This window comes from Tinamus guttatus, unplaced genomic scaffold, assembly GCF_059628265.1.
Source record: "Tinamus guttatus ecotype Peru unplaced genomic scaffold, ASM5962826v1 Tinamus_guttatus_pri_ptg000394l, whole genome shotgun sequence".
In the NCBI taxonomy this organism is placed as follows: domain Eukaryota; kingdom Metazoa; phylum Chordata; class Aves; order Tinamiformes; family Tinamidae; genus Tinamus; species Tinamus guttatus.
The window spans coordinates 239,178-260,869 of NW_028288928.1; the positions used below are offsets into that span (position 1 = coordinate 239,178).

Below are 21,692 nucleotides of genomic sequence, written 5' to 3' on the forward strand. Positions count from 1 at the left end.
TATCTTAGATATAATATCCTGTAAATTATCATAGCCGTTCATCACTTTTATTACCTACAACATGTCTCTTGTGATGTACAGTTGTGGAAGGACTAGCTTGTAAACTCATTTCTAAATAGTAATTTTACAATGTGATTCTTTTTCTTTGCTTTTATGTGCTTAAGCTATTTACTTTTAGTGACTTTTTAAAATATATATTATCTCTTTTGCAGATTTTGGACTCTAAACCTGAAGCAATTCTTGGTTATATGCTTCTCAAAACTTGGAAACTATCTGCAATAAATAGGTATGTGCATTGGATAAATTCATATTTTGTGTTAGATGATTTGGAGTGTGTGTAAGTTTTGTTGACAGTTTAATGTTGAACTTCTTAAAGCTTTTGATAAATCTCAGCTGCCATGAATGGGACAGTATGATAGATCTTTGTGGGTTGAATTTTCAATAGCACATGTGGTATTTGTATGGCAGAAATTGGGTAGTGTACGATGCTCAGCATTACTCAGAGAGAAATGTGTAGTCAAACTTACAAATTTAACTTCACACTGAACAAAAAGGTGAGTTTCCATGAGCTGGTAAGTACTTTTGAAAGCAAAGTCTGTGAATTGGATAAAGAAATAGCTCTATTATTGATTATCCTGTATTTAATGCTATACTTTCATCCACGTTCCCTCAGTGTTTAATTTGATTTTCTATGCAACTGCTAAAGGTAAAGAAGGTACAAATGTGAGTAAATACTGGAAGAAAAGGGCCACAAAGGGTGAAAACTTGGGCATACCAAAGTTCCTGGAAATCTTCTCAAGGATTTCAGTGAAACTGGTACCCTACTTGGAACTTTTGCAGAAAACATGTATTTCAGAAATGCATTCTTGTATATGGTGCAGAAATTTTTAGGTGATTTGGTTTTTAAAAGTCAGGTCACACCTAATGGAGTGCTTGACATGCTGCTGAGCTACTAGCAATGGGGAAAGGGAAGCAAGAAAAGATTTAGGAGGTTTTATTCTTTCAGGAGAATTTATAGAGCTCGACAATCTTTGCATTTTCACTCCAAAGAGGAGCAGTTTAATCAAATGGATGGGTGTGATGATTGAGCTTAATTTGATCTGTGTGAGAAACTCAGAGAAGATTTATAGTGCTGAAGACTGAAATGTTCTTATACAAGAAAATCTAGGGCAAACTCTTGATGTAGGACACACAGAAAGAAAGGATCTGGGAGCAAGTTGGTCGCTCTGTGAGAATCTGAGTGCAAGGTGTTGCTATAGTGTATGTCATCTGTAGGTCCCAAGACGTTTAACAGAGACTGGAGAAGGACCATAGTCTTTGCCTTATGTATGGAATCTGGTACTTGCCTGCGTCACTTCATCTATGATAATACAATTAACATATGTTCAGGCCTGTTTCCAGTGGAGGATCCTACATCTAACAGTGCTTTCAGGCTGTTTGCAGAAGATCTCAGAAATGTTTCTGGTTGTGTTACTTCATATTTATCAAATCTGATGACGTGCCTTCTCTACTTTCTAGACGAAACATCACAAAGATGGGACAGATAGCTCATTTGTTCCACTTCATTTTCTCTTCTGCTCCTTTTTTTTTCTTTCCCATGTCTTTTGTTTCCTCCTCCTCTTTTTTAGTTCATTTTCAGTCTCTGGAGCTCAGCAGCAGGGGGGTCTTGCACAACGAGGAGCTTGCTGGGGGCGGGGGGCAGGAAAAACTTAGCAGAAGGAGCTTTCATTTTTAGCACCTCTCTGGGGATCCTGCTGTAAAAGGAAACTTGCTGTCATTCCTGTAAATTTTCTTTTGTGGACGGCTCTGCTGGGCGTCCCCTTTGTGCCCTGTGAACATCTGTGCTGCAGTGTACGTCTAAGCCCAACTGGAGAACAAATGTGCGAATCTGCTGCTTATTTTGAGCAGGAAGCTGCTGCTATTAGCAGGGCCGGTGGCCTTGGCTCACCTGTGACTGCTAATCCTGGCTGGGAGGGAAGTGTCCGTCTGTCCTCTCCCCTGCCTCCATCCCCCGTGTGGAAGCATGTTTCCCTGCGCTCTTTAGGACACTTCCCAGTGCCTGCAGTCCCTTTCTCCGTGGAATTTTCCCAAGACGTCATGCAGTAGGAGGAGAGCCGTGAGCGCTGCGTGGCTTCCACGGCACGGTTTGTTTTCCGTTGCTCCTGGGAACTTCTGCCTCTGTGCACAGAGTCATCCAGGCGCCACCCAAGGACACCACCCTTGTGCTGGTGGAAGAAATCTTTAAGCTCTGAAGTATTCGGACTGCAGCTCAGAGGATGCCGGAGTGGGGGAGAAGTAGCTTTTTCCTTTGGAAAGCCCAGAGATCCCAGGAAAAGACAACAACATAACTGTGCCGTTTCTAAACACAAAACAGCTCATTGAGCATAGTTTGTGAGCCTCAGCTCAAGCAGACGCTCTGGCAGATTTGCCTGAAGCAACCCTTTGCTTTGAGGGGAGAATAAAAGAGGAACGCAGCAGTGCTGCCCTGTCTGCAAAAGTGCTATCCCGCTCGAGCGTGTTCAGCAGCGTTTGCAAAGCAGGGGTGACAAGCTGCAATCTTTGTGGCGTACGTGAGCCTTGGAGAGAAAAACTAAATCTGTTGTCTCAAGCTGGCTCTGGCGTCTGCTGGCAGGATTTTTGTGACGAGCCCGGAAGGTGTGGAAGTGTCTCTGCAAGATCAGGTATGACGGCAGGGAATGACGATAACTCGGTGGCAGTAGGAGGCTGGGGGACATGAGGTAAGTCTAAATTGGCAGCCGTCAGTTCGGGAGAGAGCATGGCTGGTTTAGCAAGAGGATGCACCAAATCGGCAATTTCCCTCACGTGTTTGGGTTGGAAGGACAGAGAACTAGCAAATCTCCCCTGCCGATGTTAGCTGAAATGGCTAGTGGGCAACTTTATTTTCCTTCCCTTTTAATAAATGAGCTCTGTTTGGCTGAAAAGTTAAGTGAGTTCGGGAGCTCTTCACGCCAAGTGAAGCTGGCCCCTTTCTCTCCAAACCTCTCTGTCAAGGGTGTCCCAGTGCATTGCAGGCATCTCTGCGCACGTGAACGCTGTAGTACAGGCAGCTCTGTGTCCTGCTTGTTCGTGCATGCCCTGTTACTGAGGGAAGGATCAGTCTGGCTGATTGCACGATGGGGAGTGCTAATCAGCTAAAAACTCCAAGCAAAAAATCTGGCCCTCTTTATACGTTGGCGGACAACTGTCTGTCTTCCATCTGCAGCAGCCTTTGCGAAACAACAGAAGAGCTGCAAGGTTTGTGTTCTGAAACCTCAGAGAAATAACTGGCGTGCTCTGATTTATTTCCTGACAACATGGAAATCTGAAACGTTGAACATAGAAACTAGCCTCAAACTGTGTCAAACAGGCAGAAGTTCATGCATAAGGCCTGCATCTCAACCACTCACATAGCAAAACCGAAGTGGCTCTCCCATGCCATATCTTGGCACGGAAATGCAGAAGTCCCCAGGACCAAGTGACCTCCTGTGGTGCTGGGGTTGTTCCCGCAGGGCAGCCAGCTCTCTGACTGGGTCAGTCAGGCCACAGAAGGTGTTACGTGGCCCCATGGAGCAGCAGGGAGGGCAGCTGAGCATCCTGCAGCCGTGGGTCACTCGTAAGGCTCCTCTGGAGATACCAGCTGACCATTTCCCTCCCTTTTATTTTTCTGGACAGAAAGGTGGGAAGCTCCACCAGGTAGTGCCAGGGGTGAGCTACCATTTCATTAAACAGCGCCGGGCTGGAGTACCTGAGGGAGGTAGCCGCATTAGGATGAGAGAGGGGAATCTGGCTGCAGCAGCTGTAGTGATGTGGAAGCCTCTCAGGGCCATGTCCTGCAGGGAGGAGATGAGAGGCCCAGCCAGAAGATGTTTTGAGCCCCAGCACGCAGATGTTCGATCCGTTCTTGTTTTGGGCTCCATCTGGAAAGGATCGCAGTGAGCGTTGGATCAGACTCCCAGAGCAGCTGGGAAACAAAGCAAGGCTGCTCATTAACCAATACCTCTGGACAGCAGCCGTTTGGTTTGGTTAGAGAAGGTGTCAGCTTTTAGCACTTCCCACCTTCTTTTTAATTTGCCCTGTGCTTCCTCGTCTAGGCAGCTCACTGTATGTAGTGATGTGTCTCTCTGCAGCGAGGCTGTTCTGTTTATCAAAGTTACATGAAGAGGTTGCACATGAAAACATTTTCCTTTTCTGAACGGGCTCCATGCTACCCCTGTTCATCTCTCTCTGCAGTGCTAGGAAATGTGTGTTTGCAATGGGTGGTTACAAGCGTGACGCCGTGGTACCGGGGAGCTGGGAGCAAAGCCTCCCCCTGACTCCCTGGGCATGCTGTGTGCGAGTCACCTTGCTACGTGTGCCCTGTGTCCCCAAGTTACACTTGCATTACAAATCGAGGATGTCAATAACCTGCTACACAGCTGTCAGGCTTCAAAATTTAAGCACCAATAAGGAGCTTTGGAATAGTCTTGTTTAATATTGGTTACCACTGTAATACCGCTATAATAATTTTAAACAAAAATGTAATGCCAAATGCAAGCAAGAGAAGGCAGGCTTTCTGCTTATATTGCTTAAAGTCTTTAGGGTACTTCGTAAAGGGACAGTGTCCTGAGGATGAGAGTGGATGTTTTTCACCCTGCAGAACCCACCTAGCTGGTTGTCACCCTTGGCACCTCCCAAAGCATTATGCCACTCCTCATGGCACATGGCTTTTACAACGACAGTAATGTTCAAGTTAAAGCTGGTTCTTTTATTTACATATTTATTTTCCAAACAGTAAAGAAGTAGGTAAAATCTGCTATTGATTCTGTTATGCCTTTTTATTTTGCTTGTTTGAGAAAACTGCTGTGGGATTGGATAGACAAGAGCACACTCAGATGCGTTCTGCTTCTTGCCCCAGTATAAGTGAGCAATGTGCATTCCTATTAATGTGCATTACTATTACTCAATGATTGGGGCTGTAATTTTTCACACACAAAAGTGTGTGATAGTCGAATGTAGCAACATAGGAACTAAGTAACAATATTTTGTAAAGACAAGGTGCTGAATGCAGAGTATCATAAATTGATCCCAGGAGGACAGACCTAGAATTTAAACTGTAGTGCTTTGAATATATGCATGTTATAATAGTATTAAACACTTTGCAGCAATTTGTATTGTATTACAGCTGACAAAGTATTTTACTTCCTAGTAACGAAGTGTATAGCATTGATATTTATTCCCATATTTATAATTACATTGCTTTGCATATTAATAACAAACAGTTAAGTGTCAGGGCCCAAGCTGTATCTGCCAGTAATCCACATGCATTTTGTTTTCATGTTCAAAATATGAAATTAAGCAGTAACTACCCTTTTTGCAAATCTGCATATTGATAACTTTATATAGAAAAGCTCCCTGCTTTACCAAATATTGTCATATTCATTATCAAATCTATTGCACGTGCAATGTCTTGCTGAAATAAAGAGAAACTCTACTAAGATGCCAGAAGACATCTGATTAAAAATAAATTAATAATTGGTTCACTTTGGCTAGGACTTGTGACTTATTTCCCGACAATGCTGAGCTTTGATACAGCTCTTTTTCTGCCCCTAGAAATAGCCTCTTTCAGAAGCCTCAGCCGAAAGATGCACACTCGTTGCAATTTTTACTTTTGCAATATGATTTTATTTGGGATTAAAAAATGTAGCAAAGAAACATGGGAAAACTGATTAGTTTTCCAAAAGGAAGTCTTTTAAAAAAGTTTCTTTAACGTGTTCAGGTTTCTCTTGGTTTTTCTTTTTTTTTTTTTTCCCCACTCTTAATTATGCTGCTTTTTTTTCTTGTGTTGAGCTCCTTGCTTAAGGCCAGCACTGGGAACAGGTGATGGTTCTGAAAGTTTGGAAACCGCTGGTGTTTGTCATGGCTGCACAGTAGAGTCAGTTCAACTTAATATTGCAGGTGGATGCTGAACTGTCTGGGGAAGAGCAAAGGCTGATTAAATCCACAAAATAAGGTGCTTCCTAGTTTTCTAAATATGTCACACAACCTAAAATAAACTCAGTTATTTACCAGTCACACATACGCTAATGAATCTTGACAATCTCAATCGACCTGCTGCGGAGAACTTCACTGTCACCTAATATTACTTCCTCTGTGTCTTCCCTGAAAGGAAAGCATGGTTGCAGTGTTCATCATCTAAGGCAAAAAATACTGCTTGATTTTATTTATTTATTTTTAATACCTGCAATTCCAGGCTACTAGTAAATTAATTACGTTTAATTAGTAAGGCTATAAAAGAGGCGCTTCGTTTTTGTGAGTATGTCTGCTGAACTCTAATCCCCCGGAGATGGCTCCTATGATAATTGAAGTTGGTTTACTTATATCACTGTATTATTTAAGAAATAAAATTGAGGTTGTTTTCATGCAAAATGTGGCAAAACTATAAAGCTTTAAAACACTTAGGTAACATGGTAAATACGATTTTTATTTCTGAAATTGGATCACTTGGGAATGACATGTTTAGCTGTTTGTATCCAGTAGTTATCAGGATAAACAAGAAATATGTAAGAAATTTCAGAATTAGATGAAATCTAAAATATTCTTACCTACATTCTTGTTAAATACAGAAATACATTATTTAAATAAAAATGAAGTTATACCGTTTTAAACTTGAAAACAGTTATAAACTATAAAAGTCCACACTGGATTATGGAATAGTATTCATTTCCTTGCTAGTTTCCTCCCCACGCTTCCCCCGGCTTTACAGAGTCCTGGATGAGAATCAACCTTGACCCATAAAACAGACATTGCTGTAGCATCGACACGGGTAGGCAACAATAGTCCAACTGAAGAGATTTCTGGCCTGGGGTTATTTCTGTCAGGAAAATGGAGCTAGATGGAGAGACATACAGTATTTTAAGCTGTGAGGCAATGGCAAGCTCTTTGCAGACAGCTGCATATTCAGCCTTTTTGGATAGGCTGGTTAAGTGCTAATTAAGTGGACAAGTCAGATCTCAGCATGCCCTTCGGGAGAAGGCTGCCGTGCCTCAGCTTTCTGTGGAAATTTTGGCAGAGATGGGTTTGAAGCTACAAACAATCTCATTGTGAAATATGCGGGTATGATATGGGCTTGCTAAAGCCCAGTTTACGGGATTTTACTCGATTCACTGACAGTGAAATGCTTAAAAAAAATGCAATTTTGAAAAATGAAATTCATCATCGCATTCAATTGATTTCCTTTCCCAGTTGTTCCCAGTTATTACAGCATTTGTTTAGATGTATTTTTTTTTATCATTTCCATGATTTTTCTTACTTGAGTCATTCAGTGACAAAAGCTGTAGTGACCAAGCAGTTGTTTCCGTGGTGACAAATTGACGTGTTAGAAGCATCAGGTAAAAGAAACCTGTCAACTAAAAATGAAGAAAGTTTACTCACAAAAATAACCAGTTAAGGTTTGTAGGAGAATGGCTTGGAAATCTAAAAAATATTGTAATATATTCACACCTTTGATACATCTGAAGATGTGAGTGAATCTGAAGTGAAGCACAGAGGGATCCGTCCATTTCTGAGAACACCAGTTGCTTCACTGAAAACAGAAAAATAACTAAAAAATAGAGCTCCAGCAACTTACATTAAGTACCTGATTTGAGTGAATGAATTTAATTGTAACAAAAAAAAAAAAAAAAAAAGAAAACCCTAAAACCCTTCTTGTTCATCTTCTATGCTAGGGTAATAAACATCACATCCTTAACCAATAAACATCCTTGTTATTAAGACCCAACTCATTAATAAATTTCCTCGTAAAAGGACTTTGCATTTTGATCTTGAGTCCTTCTGCTGCCTCATGGATCCAGGAGCTAATCCATTGAAAATGACAGTGTGGCATTATGCCTATATAAATACAGATGAAATCTGAGTTGTGTTCAGTGTATGCACTGGATCTAGGAGAAAATCTAGCAGAATCTAAGCTGAAATTTAGGAAGCTGCTTTAGTAGGACCCAAATAATATTGTTTTTGAGTTAGAATGCTATTTGGGGGTGTATGCTGAGAACACCAGAAGACTCTCCATATATACAGTGACGGTAAGAGTTAATTTCATTCCCATCATGAAAGCTCTCAGTGGGAATATTGTGCCTTACCTTGGCTCAGACGTTATTTCCAATAAATATGGAAATAATGGCTCACAGTGCTGCAAAATGTAAGGAGATCTCTTGGGAAATCTCATCAGATTATGTGATAGGTTTGAAATTAATCCATGTCCCCACTGTATTTACACAGTATACGATTGTTTCTCTGATGGCTTATAAAGAAAGGTAAACACTACCATCCCAAATCAGCAAGGGGACTTACTGCAATGCATTCTCTTGGTAGGGACCAAATTTCTTTGTATCTGATGAAGTCCATTGGCAAAATGATTATATAACTTTCTTCCTTTGCAGATATATTGCTGCCTGTGTTTTAAATTAATTTGCAACCTCATTGTACCAAATCATCATCTTTCTTGCAGTTCTCCTTGTTCAGCAGACATTTTTCTTTGTATTATCATTATTTAAAGTCTAAAACAGGGGGAAAAGCTTCTTGCTTCTAGTGTAGATATTGCCGAGCTCTAGGTGCATGTATCTCTCTGTCATTCTGCAGTGGCTCTGGTGAGGCTTTACTTGTGGCACTGCTCTAGCCCCTTTGCAGCCCGTTTAGGGATTGCTCCATGCCAAAAAATGTCTTCTCGCTGTCTTTCCATGAAGGGCAAGAGAGCATCATCCATGGGAATACGTACACTTTGTTACACTTGCAAGCAGTGCATATCTTAAGAAGAAGGGGACACTCTCCAGCCTCTAGATTGAGCATCTTACATCCTACTTGTTTTGGAGTGTGATCATGGATCCTGAAAGAACATGGATCCCTGAAAGAAGTAGGCTATAAAAATGTTTGCTGCTCAAGAGGTCTTAAAGGGAGTGAGAGAGGAATAGTTCTCTCCAACGATGAGCTTTTACCCTAAAGCTTGAATACCAGAAATGTATATTGGGGGCCATGACAAAAAAAGAAGCTCTCACTGTGTGAAATGCAGATGAATGCGTATGAGATGAGCATCTTTTCTAAGCGAGCTGACTTTCCACATTGCTTTTGTGAACACAGAAATGAAAACAGGGAGCCTCTGCATTTCTGCAGCTTCCCTCTTTTGCCTCTCACTATTCTAGTTTCCGTGTAGCTGCTTTTTGTAACTGGATCCTACCTTTTCCTCCTGGACTTTCCTGAGGCTTCCTTCATGTAGTAAAAGCTATCCTTTCTCCAGAGCATCTCTTTTGTTCCTCTATAAATTCCTTCTTTTCCTTGAACGTTGAACAATCCAGTGAAGATCTCCTAGGTTCTTTTCTGTTAGTTTTTTTCTTTCCCATGTACTGTCTGCTCTAGTTCTTTTCCCTTATTCTCTGCGTTTGCCTTTAATCTTAGCTGAACCCATCTCCTTTTTTTTTTCTACTGATAGCCACTATCAATGGCAGACAAAAGATTAATCAGACAACCTCCTTTCTACCTTTCTGCAAATTTCGAAGGTTCTCATAGGCATTTGATAGTGTCTTTCATTTGCTATAAACTCTGGTTCTACTTAGAGCTTTTTTTTTTTTTGCATTTCAATAGGCTGTTGTATCAGTGTATCAGCAGCCACATCTGACACTAGTGTCAAAATGCGATAGATAAATGGCTTCCCTTAATTAATTGTGTAGAAGAGAAAAACAAGGGAAAACCCACATAATCATTTATGTCCTCTAATACTAATGCTTCCCAGCTTCCTATCCTCTTTATCAGATTTTAAATAAACATATGAGTACATTTTATAATCTTCTACATTTTCTGAACAGTGCAAACACACAAAAAAGCTTCTTTTCTGCTTCTTGGTAGAGGGATTTGGTGCTTCATTTGCAACTGTAGGTTTCCCTGATGCACAGTGCAGGCAGGAGAAAGAACTATATAACTCTTCATTTGTTTACCTGGTTGAGCCATAGCAGTTAGCATGGGGCATAAACCATCTACAGAACCATATGTTAAATTTTGGTTGATTAATCCTCAATGTGATCAAAAAGGAAACCCCACATGATGATACAGGTGCTGCTCACAGCATAAATACAAGACAGTGAGGTTGCAACAGAGAAGCTCAGGGTCTGAAAAATCATTATTATTGCTAATAATGTATGAGATGGAAAGAAATCACATTGTTTCAGAATCAATGTTGGGTGTGTAAGTGGGAATCTAAGTTAAAAACAATTATTACTATTCATCAAAGTTTTCAATTGAATTACGTGAGCTTTTTAAACTTTATATGGTGATAAATTGATAATTTAAGTACATCTCTTGCTTTTTGAAACACTGAAAAAAAACCCCTGACTGCTGTAAGGTACTTAACATAGCGTTTATTCTTCGTTTTGTTATCTGGAAGCAACATCAACATTGCTCTTTGTGTATGAAAACCTCCAAACTCAAAGTTTTCTGAAATTTCAGTACATAGAATCCTATAGAACCTCTGCCTCTATGTTTTTGTTTTCATGGACTGTAATGTGTATTTGTTCAAGCAGAGAAGAGCTTATCTATTGATAAGATAGCAGGGATAAATTACTTCAGGTTTCATACTTACCTACTGTTTTCTATTTGGCATTAAATTCCTGGCTGGATCCAAGAGGTAGATAAATACGGATTCAAAAAAGTTACCTTGATGCCTTTTTCTGCCAACCCCTGTGACCTGATTATAAAAAAAAAATTTACTCATCCAAAGGGCCATCCTTCTTGTATAGTTCAAACTCCACTAGATACCTAAAGGATTGCAATTTCATCATTTTCTGTGAACTGAATTAATTTTCAGGGGATGTACAGGACCTCTGCTTTTACTGTCACAAGAGCAGCACTTTAGATAGTTACACTGTTGATATCAATCTGTTGAATCTAAATAACATGCAAAGCGTGCATCCTATACTCATCCAATCTTATTGTGGGTTATACTGTATATGTTCTGTTAATCCTTCTCAAAAATTATTGACTGCTGAATATCTTTCTTTTACTACTATAAATCATCCATTTTTTGCTGTCATTGACTTTCAGTTCAAGGGCCTGTTTTATTTCTCATCAGAAAACAAATTTCTCAGTGTGCTTAACATGAAATATTCAGGGATTATATTTTCCATTTTAATGGAGGTTCATCGGTCTTCCCTGCCTTCTCCTCCACGAATAAGTGGCTCTTGTGCAATGGACAGGATGGAAACATACAAAAAGAGAAAAGAGAAACAAGACAATTTTTAAAAGCTAAAAGTGAACATGACAATAGTTTGCAATACTAACATATTTGCATGTGAAAGAAAAAATAATTTGGAACTCTTTCTTCATTTACCAATATTTACCATACTTCATTTTTTAGAAGAGTGAGCAACACAAATATTAAAATGGAAGATGCCATGTGTCCCAGCTCACTCTTCATGTCTTCATCTATGTCTGCTTTTTAGCTGAACCATCTTGGCTACCCATCAAAGGACTGTAGAAGTCTACTTGCGAGAGTTGAGTGTTATCACACTGTTTTAGAAAAATAATTTGCTGGTTTAGCAAATACATGCATTTAGGATTAGTGACCCCCTAGAATAGATGTGTGCCTATTTCTGCCTCATGAGTAAAAAACGAGTCTGAGCTGACAGGGTTAGATGTGGATATGATATCTTATGAGGTGAGTCCAACCCAGTGTGTCCAGAGGTTCCTGCCTGCTACTTTTGACTTGGTAGGCCATGATTTCTGCAGAACAGCTTTGCACCATCATTTCTGCTCCTCTTCCTCTTGTAATGCCTTCTGGTATGAGGCATGAATGAGACCCTCTTTCCCTGCTCCCACTCAGAGGTTTGTTGAGTCTTGAGTTTGAGGGTGGCCCATGGTCTGACTGGAGCACAGACTGCAAATATTTTGGCATTTGTTCCTTGCTCTATCACCAACTTTTCCTGTGATTCTTTATTGGCTCTAGCTTCCCCTTCTGTTTAGTAGGAGCACTAATATTGATAGCTGCTTATTTAAGAGTGGAAAGTGCTATATAAGCTATAGATTTTTCGGAGGGTTTCCTCTGTAAGACAAAATTCTGCAAAGTTCAGTAAATTACTCATTACTGGTATTGTTATTAATATCATTACTATCATTATCTTTGCACTGGCTTCCAACTGGGTTCTCTCTACTCCTAAAAGGGTTGTTATTAATGGAAAATCCTGCTGCGAGAGGTCCACCTTCAGCACCCTTTTAAGCAATGAAAGTCAAGGACGTTCATTTTGTTACAAGGCTTCCTCTGCAGAGGCAGTATTACTATTGCTTCAGGTTCCATCAAAATCCAGGCATTTCCTGTGTGGAAGAGCTGCCTGACAAAATGATTTTGAAATGCTACTTCACATAAAAAGCAGCATGAGAAAATTATCCCCATGATGTTAGTAGCTGTGTATAACCAGTAGTTAGCAAGAAGCTCTTCCTGATATATTCCCAGTCATTTGAAGAAATGTGCATTCTGGAGTACATTAGTCTGCAGAGGGAAAGAAGCAGGGAAGCTTTTTTTTTCTCTCTTTTTTTTTTTCTTTCCCCTGTAAACAAATGCTTTCTCCTAACTACGAACAGAGATAGTTCTCTCTTGGCAAACTGTTAAGGGCACTTTGCTGGAAGGGTTTGTGCTACTCTGTGATCTTGCTGCCTGTTTATTGGTAGCCTGTGCAAATGGGCACAATCCCCAGAAAAATGACAGCGTGCATCAGTTAATTAAACAAAAGAACCACAGCTCTGTGCTCTTGGGAGAGGGAGAGCGAGCAGCTCACCTCCTGTGACAGAGCAGTTGACTTTCCTTGTGAATTATTTCCCAACCTTCCCTCCAGAGGAACTTTAGCAGGGTTTTTAGGTGGTGGAAGTTAGAATTAAGTTTTGTTTTGTTTTGTTTTTGCCATGAAATATCCTCTGCATTAACGGAACCAGTCTGCTGCAATTCTTTCTTCCTCAAGAGAATATATATATATATATATATTTAGTTTTATTGACAGTGTTTAGACTGGGTAATTTGAAATATGAGCCGTGCAGCAAGCTGTATTTTTTGGAGCCTGAGGACATCCTCTTTGTGGAAAATCTTTCTGAAATTATCTTTTGATGAGTAGAACTTGTTCCATTCCATAGCTGAAAGAAGCTGCTGTTTACACGTATTTTGATGGGACTTAGACATTGCCATGTCTAGATGGTATGATGCATTTTTTCATATCCAGAAGAAATTTAAGCCTGCTAGAGACAAGTAAAGTAACCTCAAATGCCTATATCTGTGTCTCTCATTCTCTCTCTCTTTTACCCCCTCCCGCTGCCAATTATTTTTCCTTTGTACTTCCTGAATTTTAGCAGTGGGTTTTTTCATAAGGCTTTGGTGACCCCTCGCACGTAGCACCACTCTTTGTGAAATCTCATTACAGTGAAATCATCAGGGAAAAACAAAAAATAAATCCTGTCCAGTCAGTTATTACCATACTTTAAAAAGGTAAAAACCTCTGGAGAACAGAGTTGCAGTAGACTGATGATATGTCGCAGATGAGCTCTCTTTTCCCGGTGCAATTCCTTGTCTAAGGTGGATACGAGGAAAACGGAATATTCTGTCATCAGGCTTCTGCCCCCACTAACAGCAGCTTAGTGTTTACTGTGGTTAGTAGCCACCTGCTTCCCTTCCAATCCTCCTCTTGCAAAACAGTCCTTTCAGAACAGTCATTATAGGTTTGGAAATGGCAAAGCAGTTCTCCAAGTCCTACTGATTATGTTGTATAGCAACGCTACTGTATGCTGTTTCTGCTGCTTGGAAGGCTGGTAGCTGCTTGGCAAGCTCAAGAAGAAGCTTCTTTCCAATAACAGTGTTTTGCTTTTAACCCAGAGTGTAGTATTATTTTTCTAGTGGTGTGATTATGAAAGAAAATATATACAAAGCTAAAGAAATACTCCAAAATATTTATAATATAATATTATGATGGGCATTAAATAAAGTCATTCAAGTGCTTGAACTCATTCAAGTATTTTCTTGGCTTTTTTAAAGAAATAATTGTTGCACAGAAAGTCTGGCCTGAATAGGAATTATTTGATTAAAAGAATACTGGCCCGGGACTTGTGCTTGGCTCTCTGTAGGCTTAAGCATGCAATCATTTTTATTGCCATTGTTGAAACTAGACAGACTTAAATAGGGGTCCTCCCACACAGATTATTTAATGCTGATACCTTTAAGGAAAAGAGCACAAGTGGATTGAAAATGAAATCCAGAACTCTTGGCTTCAGACACTGGTGGGACAGCATCTGAAGGGAGCCCTGGAGCTGGTGGGAATGGCAGCAGTAGCGTTGCACAGCGAGGAACAGAGAGCTGGAGAATGTGTGAGGATGGAAGAGGAGCATTCTTCCTCTTGAGAGCCCTTGGCTTTGATTGCATCCAGACCTTGTTCTCTCTTAACCTATTGCTGTCTGTAACAATATTTTCAAATGTAATTGGCACTCTTGTCATCTGCCTGTAATTGTTTGTGGAAAGCAAGATGACCTACCCTACCTAAGAAATATAACTGCCTTAATGTGAATGAGCATAATAATAATAATAAAATATGGAAATCATTTTGAAATCTTTACAAAACTTTAAGGAACTTGCGTTCTGTTCTCTGTAATCTGCATTAATGAACTGCAAAGTCACATTGTATTTCTGCAGATCCAGACAAGGAAAAGGAAAGTGTCAGAGGCTGAGACTCTAAGACTCCGGGCAAAGTTTCATGCTGCTGGAAAGATTTTTGTTTTGCAGAGTGAATAGTAGCTGATTGTTACAGCGTTGTCTGTGCTGATGGCAGGAGTTCAGAAAATGGTTAAAACTCTGAAATGAAATATATCTGAAACAAAGTTTTAAAAAGAAGAATCCCGTCCGCAAAAATACCTATGTGTTATAAAACTCTTTGTGCCAAGAATGTGACAAGCAAGGACTCGACGGATAAAGAAATAGCAACAAACAAGCCCAGCATTTCCAGAGGCGATGGAAATGCGCTCAGAGGGATGATGCAAGCTCTCTGTGGTTCTGGGTGTGCCACCACATCTTTCCGTTGCAAAGAAGTCCAGCAATGCTTGGTGTGTCCTTCACATTCTGGAGAGACTTGGCAAGAGGTGTCACTAAGTGTTTATTTGAGATCTCGTTCCAGGGAAATATGAAGCAGATATTCATTCAGTTTGAGAGCTACAAGAGGAGAAAACACAGAGGTGCAGTTATTTACCTTAAGGCATCTGATTTTTCAAGTTCAAAGAGAACAGCTATGTTTCTTCTTATATGGTGCTGTTTGAAAATTTGCAGGCTTTATGTAGAAAGTATTATATTTATCAACAAATAAATATCTTTAAATGGTGCCTAAAGGCAAAAAAATGCCTCGGCTTTATAACAACATTCTAGAGAATTATCTCAACAGTTTGTTCCTGTTAAAGTAGCTGATATTGTCTGAAGAGCTACTACCATAAGTAGTAACACTACACAAGTAGAGCTAACTACTAACTACTAGTAGAGCTAACTACTAACTACACAGTAGTAGCTAACGACACTATTAGTGTTCTGGAATATATCTGTGTACAAGTTTTTTTGTTTGTTTGTTTGTTTTTCAGTAGCGTAGTAGATATGAAGGCAGCTTATATGGATCAGGGAAAGAAATTATTGGCTTGAGTTTCCTGCTGGTGGTCAGTACTTACAAATGATATGAGCAGAAATGAGTAAGTTTAACCCTCCAGAAACATCTCTGAAGATACTGTAGAAGGGCACATTGTTGTTTTGGTTCCGCATCCACTTTCCAAATTAGCTGGATAAGTCCAGAATTAAGGTTTTATTTATTATAAAAAATACATTTTCAGAAAAAAAAATTAAGCGAATTTTTAATGCACTAGGCAGAAATCATGCCCATCTTCAAAGGACTCATCCAGAATCACGACAAGATTAGGCAATTTAGGCAAATTAGACAATTCAGCCTTAGTTGTTGGGGATTTTATGTGGTCCATTCACTTTGTAGATCTTGTGGATTAGTATAAACTTTCTGTTCTACACTCTGCAAAAGTTCAAGAGATTCAGCATCCCTGGAGAAGATGTGGGATGGAGACAGCCTCTGTGTGTTTCCGTAGACAGTCCCTTCCTCCCCTCTGCTCCTTTGTTTGGAATATCACACAAACAGTATTTTTCTGTCCATCATTAGATTTCCCATGTTCAGAATATTACATATAGTTAAAAACTCTTTTCTTTCCTCCATATGGATACTGTGATTGAGTGAGAAATGTGTATTTCTCTTTCACGAGAGAATTTGATCTAAACTTGCATCTTAATTTTTACATACTACTTATTTTGAGGAAATGAGGATTGTCTCCATACTGTGATCTGAAAAAAAAATGCTGGATGATTGGTGTTAGTGTTTGGATTTCAGTACTCTACATTTGCTTGCTGATCTACTTTCTTTGTATGTGTTAGTAGGACAGTAGTCAAGACTAGTATTTCAGGAATTTGAGACTATCTTTAGGGATGTTTTATGTTAAGGGGAAAAGACACGTTTTTTGTGGAAGGGGGGTGAGGGTGGTTGGTCTCTAGGTTATGGAGAGGGTGAAGGAGGGAGTGATTTTGCCATATTGTTCTGATGCTCAGGTTAATGTTTATGTTCATCATCAGTGAGTGAAGATTAGCAGAAAGGGAAAGAAGAGAGAAAGGACACTGAAAGGAAAACCCTGAAAACAAAGGTGGAAAAGCAAGGAAAAGAGAGAAATAGAGAGAGCATCTGAAATAGGTCGGCTGAGGAGCAGAGAAGGTGTAAAGGCAGCACAGTCCCCGTTAGGTGCTGTGTGAGTCCGCACTGCAGTTAAAGGGTGTTTTTTCCAGGCTAGCCATTACATCTCGGGGCTTGGGGATCTCTGGGCAGCAATGGAGTTGCAGTGATATAGAGTTCACCTTGTCCAACTGGAGGCCTAGGTGCTTATTTTGGTTGCTGTCATGCTGAGGTCCGAATTTGGTTTGACAATCATTATCAGCCAAGGAAAACAGATTAAGGCAGCACAGCAGTGTCTCTGGGCTGCAAACATGCCTTGTTCCCAGGGCGGGATTCCCCTTCTTCCTTCCCTGCTTTTCTTCCCCTCACTCTGCATTTCTTCTCTGCTTCACCTACTAGATAAGGGTCTTCCCTGAGTAAATATGTAGCATGGAAGACTTTCAGGAGCACCTTTTTAACCTGACTTAATTCAGCTTACAATTTGTATCGCCTAGTATCACCTAATAGGGTGATTTTTCACCTTTATTCTGGTAAAAAAGATAAAATTGCAGGCAGCTAACAACCTTCACTTGTGTGCCCAATGTTACAGGTTCCACTTAGCTATCAGGGTCTCTGCCCATCTGGGGAGGATTACTCAGGAGGGAGCAATCACTTAGAGTTTTCCACTGGGAGCTTTACCCAGTCATGGCAGGTAAATCATAGAGCAGAGCTTGGTGCTGTCTTTCAGCTTTGAGATTTGTAATTGTAGCAGTACTTCAGCAAACATCCAGTTAATCTGTACAGTATAGTTTTAGAAAATAAATAAGGAGTTTGTAAAAACTGTTCTCTATATAAGAGCAAAAATAAAGTCCACGTGGAAGAAGCTTCATCAAGATCTCTTGACCCGAGTAAAATAAAAAGGAGGACAAGACAGGATTTCCTAGTGATTTACTTTTTGTGCCCATGAATCATGGATTTTTTTCCCTCTGCTATTGTGATTATGGCTTTTTTTTCATTTTTTCCTTTTTTTTTTTTTAAGTACTGCTTACCCTATCATTATGGGTAGAAAAAGTAAAAGGGATTGTGATATTTTCTCAGCAGTGATGAAAGTAACAGGACACTTCAAGGACATGCTATAAAAGTTGTTAGGACTGCAATATGTTCTATCTTCTAGATGAAAGTGCAGCGTATGGTCTGTACTGGATTAATGTGAGTCATTCTGAAGGATGCTAGCTATACCATAAGCAATGGCCATTTTGCATATTTACATATTAACTTATTTTTTATATTAACTTTGTGTTTTCCCCAGAATTTTGGGTGAATATTCTGTTAAAGCTATAAACTCTTTGGAAAGGGGCCAAGCAGTTCACACTGGCAGAGGTTTCCAGGTTTCCAACAAAAGACACAGTTTAAATACTTAGCATCAGCGACAGAGGGATGTTTGAAAACTAGCTGTACATTTCAGTCTATTTTTAAAGGGACTTATTAGGAAAAAAAAAAGATTTTTTTGAAGAGCTTCCAAAATGTTAAAGAGTGTTTAGTAGAACTAGTTGAATATATTTTAACATAAATTGATGTGGGCTGGCTTTTTTCCTCATTTTTGTTAGAGAGGAAGGGAAGAGAAAGAAGGTCTGGGGTTGGAAACCACAAAATGAAAAACAACAGATGTGAAACAGTGGCTTCTGTCTTCCTTCATATGAGCACAAATGCATCCACTTACTAACATCATTTAAAACTCCTCTTTTGAGGCCATGGAACATGGAAGCAATCAGTACGAGTCTAAAAAAGAAATCCACAAGAAGCTGTTTTTCCTCGGTGTATGTTTCTCCATATTTCTTTGTGGTTTCTACGTACCCAGACAAATTAGCACAAGGAAGTAAAGCAGCACTTTGGGCATCATACGAGATTGCTATGCAAGACTGCAGTGTGGATGTGACTTTATGACAAAAGATTACTGCCTCACTGTGCAGCAGAGCCACTTGTATTGGCTGAAGTGAGGATGGAGGCTCTCATGATGCACCAAAATCCAAGCTGTAGTTCCCTTTAAAAATAATAATTAATAAGAATTTTAATCCAATTACGCTAGCAGGTCGAGGAATTAGTGGGCTTTCATACTGATGGTATTGTGTGAAACATTAGTTGAGCTATGCAGCTGAATAACTATACAGGATTTAATTATGACAGTTACTGGTGTTTTTCAGAACATCAAAGACCCAGCTAGCAGATTATGAAGTAGATGTATTACATGAAGTAGAAATTGATCTCAATTTTCTGAATATTCATTTTGTGTACCAAGCAAGAACATAATTATTGAATAGCTTCTGCTCCATTTTTGTCTCTAGCAGTTACCTTTATCTGGTAAAATATGGACTTGCCTTCAACAGAAGTTGTGCCAAAAATTACTGTCCTTTAATTAGCACGGTACACTTAATATCACACTAACATGCATATGGTTTGATGCGTACCAAGGTAAAGGGAGATTGATTTATCTTAATGTTCTCAAACTCATGCGACCTGGGGATTTTTTGTTGTTCTTTTTGTTTTTAATTCATAAAGAGTTTAGGCTGCAGCAGTGGTACCAATCTTCTCAAACCATGTTTCTTGGCAAGAATGGTAGGAGACATGTGCTGTTCCTGGCAAAGCAAACACAGGTTGTTCCAAAGTGGGCTGAAGGATGTGCTGTTTTATTTTGTTTTCAACCATAGGAAGCCACAAGCAATCTCATATTTGTGTGCTGCTTTACTTACTGAAAGAATCTCATGAATTTCTTACATATAATCTGTACCATGAGGTCCTAGGTCTTATGAGGAGTGACACCACCGTGAATCTAATTTGTGAGAGGTCAAGGAGGTAAATATTATAATCCATGTACCACATACACCATGTCTATTGCTTTTCTGTAGTACACCAAGTATTGCTATTATAAACACTGCTCACCTCCATAACAGGATAAATTCCTCTGCCAAAACTGGAGTTTGGGTATCACAGAACAGCAAAATGATGCAAGTGTTTTGCTTGTTTACTACATACCTACTGGTATGAAAGGATGAAGCAACATCAACATCAATGGAATCGCTCCCATTTTTTACACAGTGTAGTATTAATTCTGTGTCATTCCAGTACAACAAGACTTGCAGAGACTCGTGGCTGTCACATTTTTCAGAGAGTCTCTAATCAAAAGTAATTTTATGTCCTCCCGTGAAAACAAAACGAAACAAAAGAGCAACTAACACCATTTGGGGGAAAATCTTGTTATGTTTGTTAATGGTAGCGCCATGTGGATTTTTCTTACAGTATTTGCTACAAATAGGTCAGATTGCAAATAGCATGAAAGTGTGAAAATAGGTCTTCTGATGGTAACAGTGCTAGAAGAATTTCTTCTGGGAAGAACTTTGAACTGGTAGATAATCACTTTAGGTCCTTTTGGCCTATCAGACCTTTTCCAATTCTGAAAGCTGACAACAATTAAGGGAAAAGATGAAGTCTTTGCTGGGACACTGCAGCATTTATATGAGAAATGGAAGTGGGTTATTCTGGATGCAACATTCAATGGAAACATGTTATGTCAGCATCAAGAGGATATTTGAAGATCCATCTGGAGAGGGTGTGTCCACTTCTTCTGCCATGACATCTGCTTAGAGGCAGACATAAAATTCCTCTCGTGAATCACACCAGTGCTACAGAGCTGGCAAACTCTCCTTCTCTCTCTTCCTCTCATTATGTTTGATGTCTCCTCCTGGAATGGGAAAAGAAGGTTTTAAAGAAACTGGGAGGAGGCAAATGGTAAGTTCTCATATCATAACTGATGTGAAATTTGGCTCTCATTGTGGGAGCATTAAAATGTCTGTAAATTGTTTACTTCTTGCATATAATCATTTCTTATATATTATCATATACTCTAGAAAGGATTTTTGTGATGCATTCTTTCCAAAATGGGTCATATAAATTAATAGTAATGAATAATAAAATAGATGGCAAAATTAGGGAGTTTGTTTCCGAATCATAGATATTATGCATTAGATCTTATAGATTAGAATTAAAAAAAAAAATCTGTTTTAAAATGTTTGAAACATCATGGCTTGGGCTGGTTCATTTTCTTTTCTACTTGGGTTTTAACATTTCATCTCCCTTGGAAATTATACATTGAAAATAATGTTCCCCATAATAATGCATTAAGCTGGAAAGTGCTGGATCTCAAGCATATTAAGCAGTAAATATGCTGGATTTTTATTGTTGCCACATACCTTTTGGTAGGCAATCCCAGAATAATATAATATTATGCCTAGAACTGATGTGTTTATTGTTCTAAAAAGATGAATAGGCAGATGTTGACCCTGGCTGCTAGAGGGAAATGAAGGTTTCTACAACATCAAGTGTAGTGTTGAATTTGCTGCATTAAATGATCTATCTTTATTTTGGCAAAGGATTTCATCTGTTAAATGTGATCTGTAAGTCTAGCTGCAAATATTTTAAAAAATGTTGTCATCAAACCAAACCTTGTATTAACATTCATAGAGGACAGAGTAACAGATCTCTGTTTTGTCTTACTCCTTTTGATCTCCTGAACATTTCAAAATGCTTCCACGTCTGTGCATTTAAAGGTGAATACGGTCATAAAATCCAGGTCACTAAAACTGAAACAGAGCCTTAGAGGTTCTTGGTAATACATAAGCCCTCTAAGTTACAAGAATCAATTCCCTCAAGGCAGGCTTTCTTAGCATGGGCACAGCCTTATAGTAAGATATCGAACTGTTTTTTTCTTTTAGAGTGGAGCTGTCTGTGTCTCAAACTTTGCAGCTCAGATAACGGGCACATGAAGTACAGGACTGTGCTCAGTGTGTAAGCATATCCTTAAAGGGATCTATTTTGTGGAATTAGAATAGTCTGTTTGGAATAATCTGGCTGAGCTATCATGTATTCAACTGATGTCTATTTTCAATTGGCTGTGAAGGTAAGGAGATTAGTGTT

General features: G+C 39.4%; 1 long non-coding RNA gene across 1 annotated transcript in view; it reads left to right on the plus strand.

Annotated features, from left to right (window-relative positions):
- Positions 1-214: 214 nt before the first annotated feature.
- LOC148593431 (uncharacterized) overlaps positions 215-21,692 on the plus strand; it is a 142,647-nt gene continuing 121,169 nt past the window's right edge. The window contains exon 1 of the long non-coding RNA XR_015913722.1: positions 215-286. This is a non-coding gene — a long non-coding RNA (uncharacterized LOC148593431). The remainder of the gene's footprint in view (positions 287-21,692) is intronic.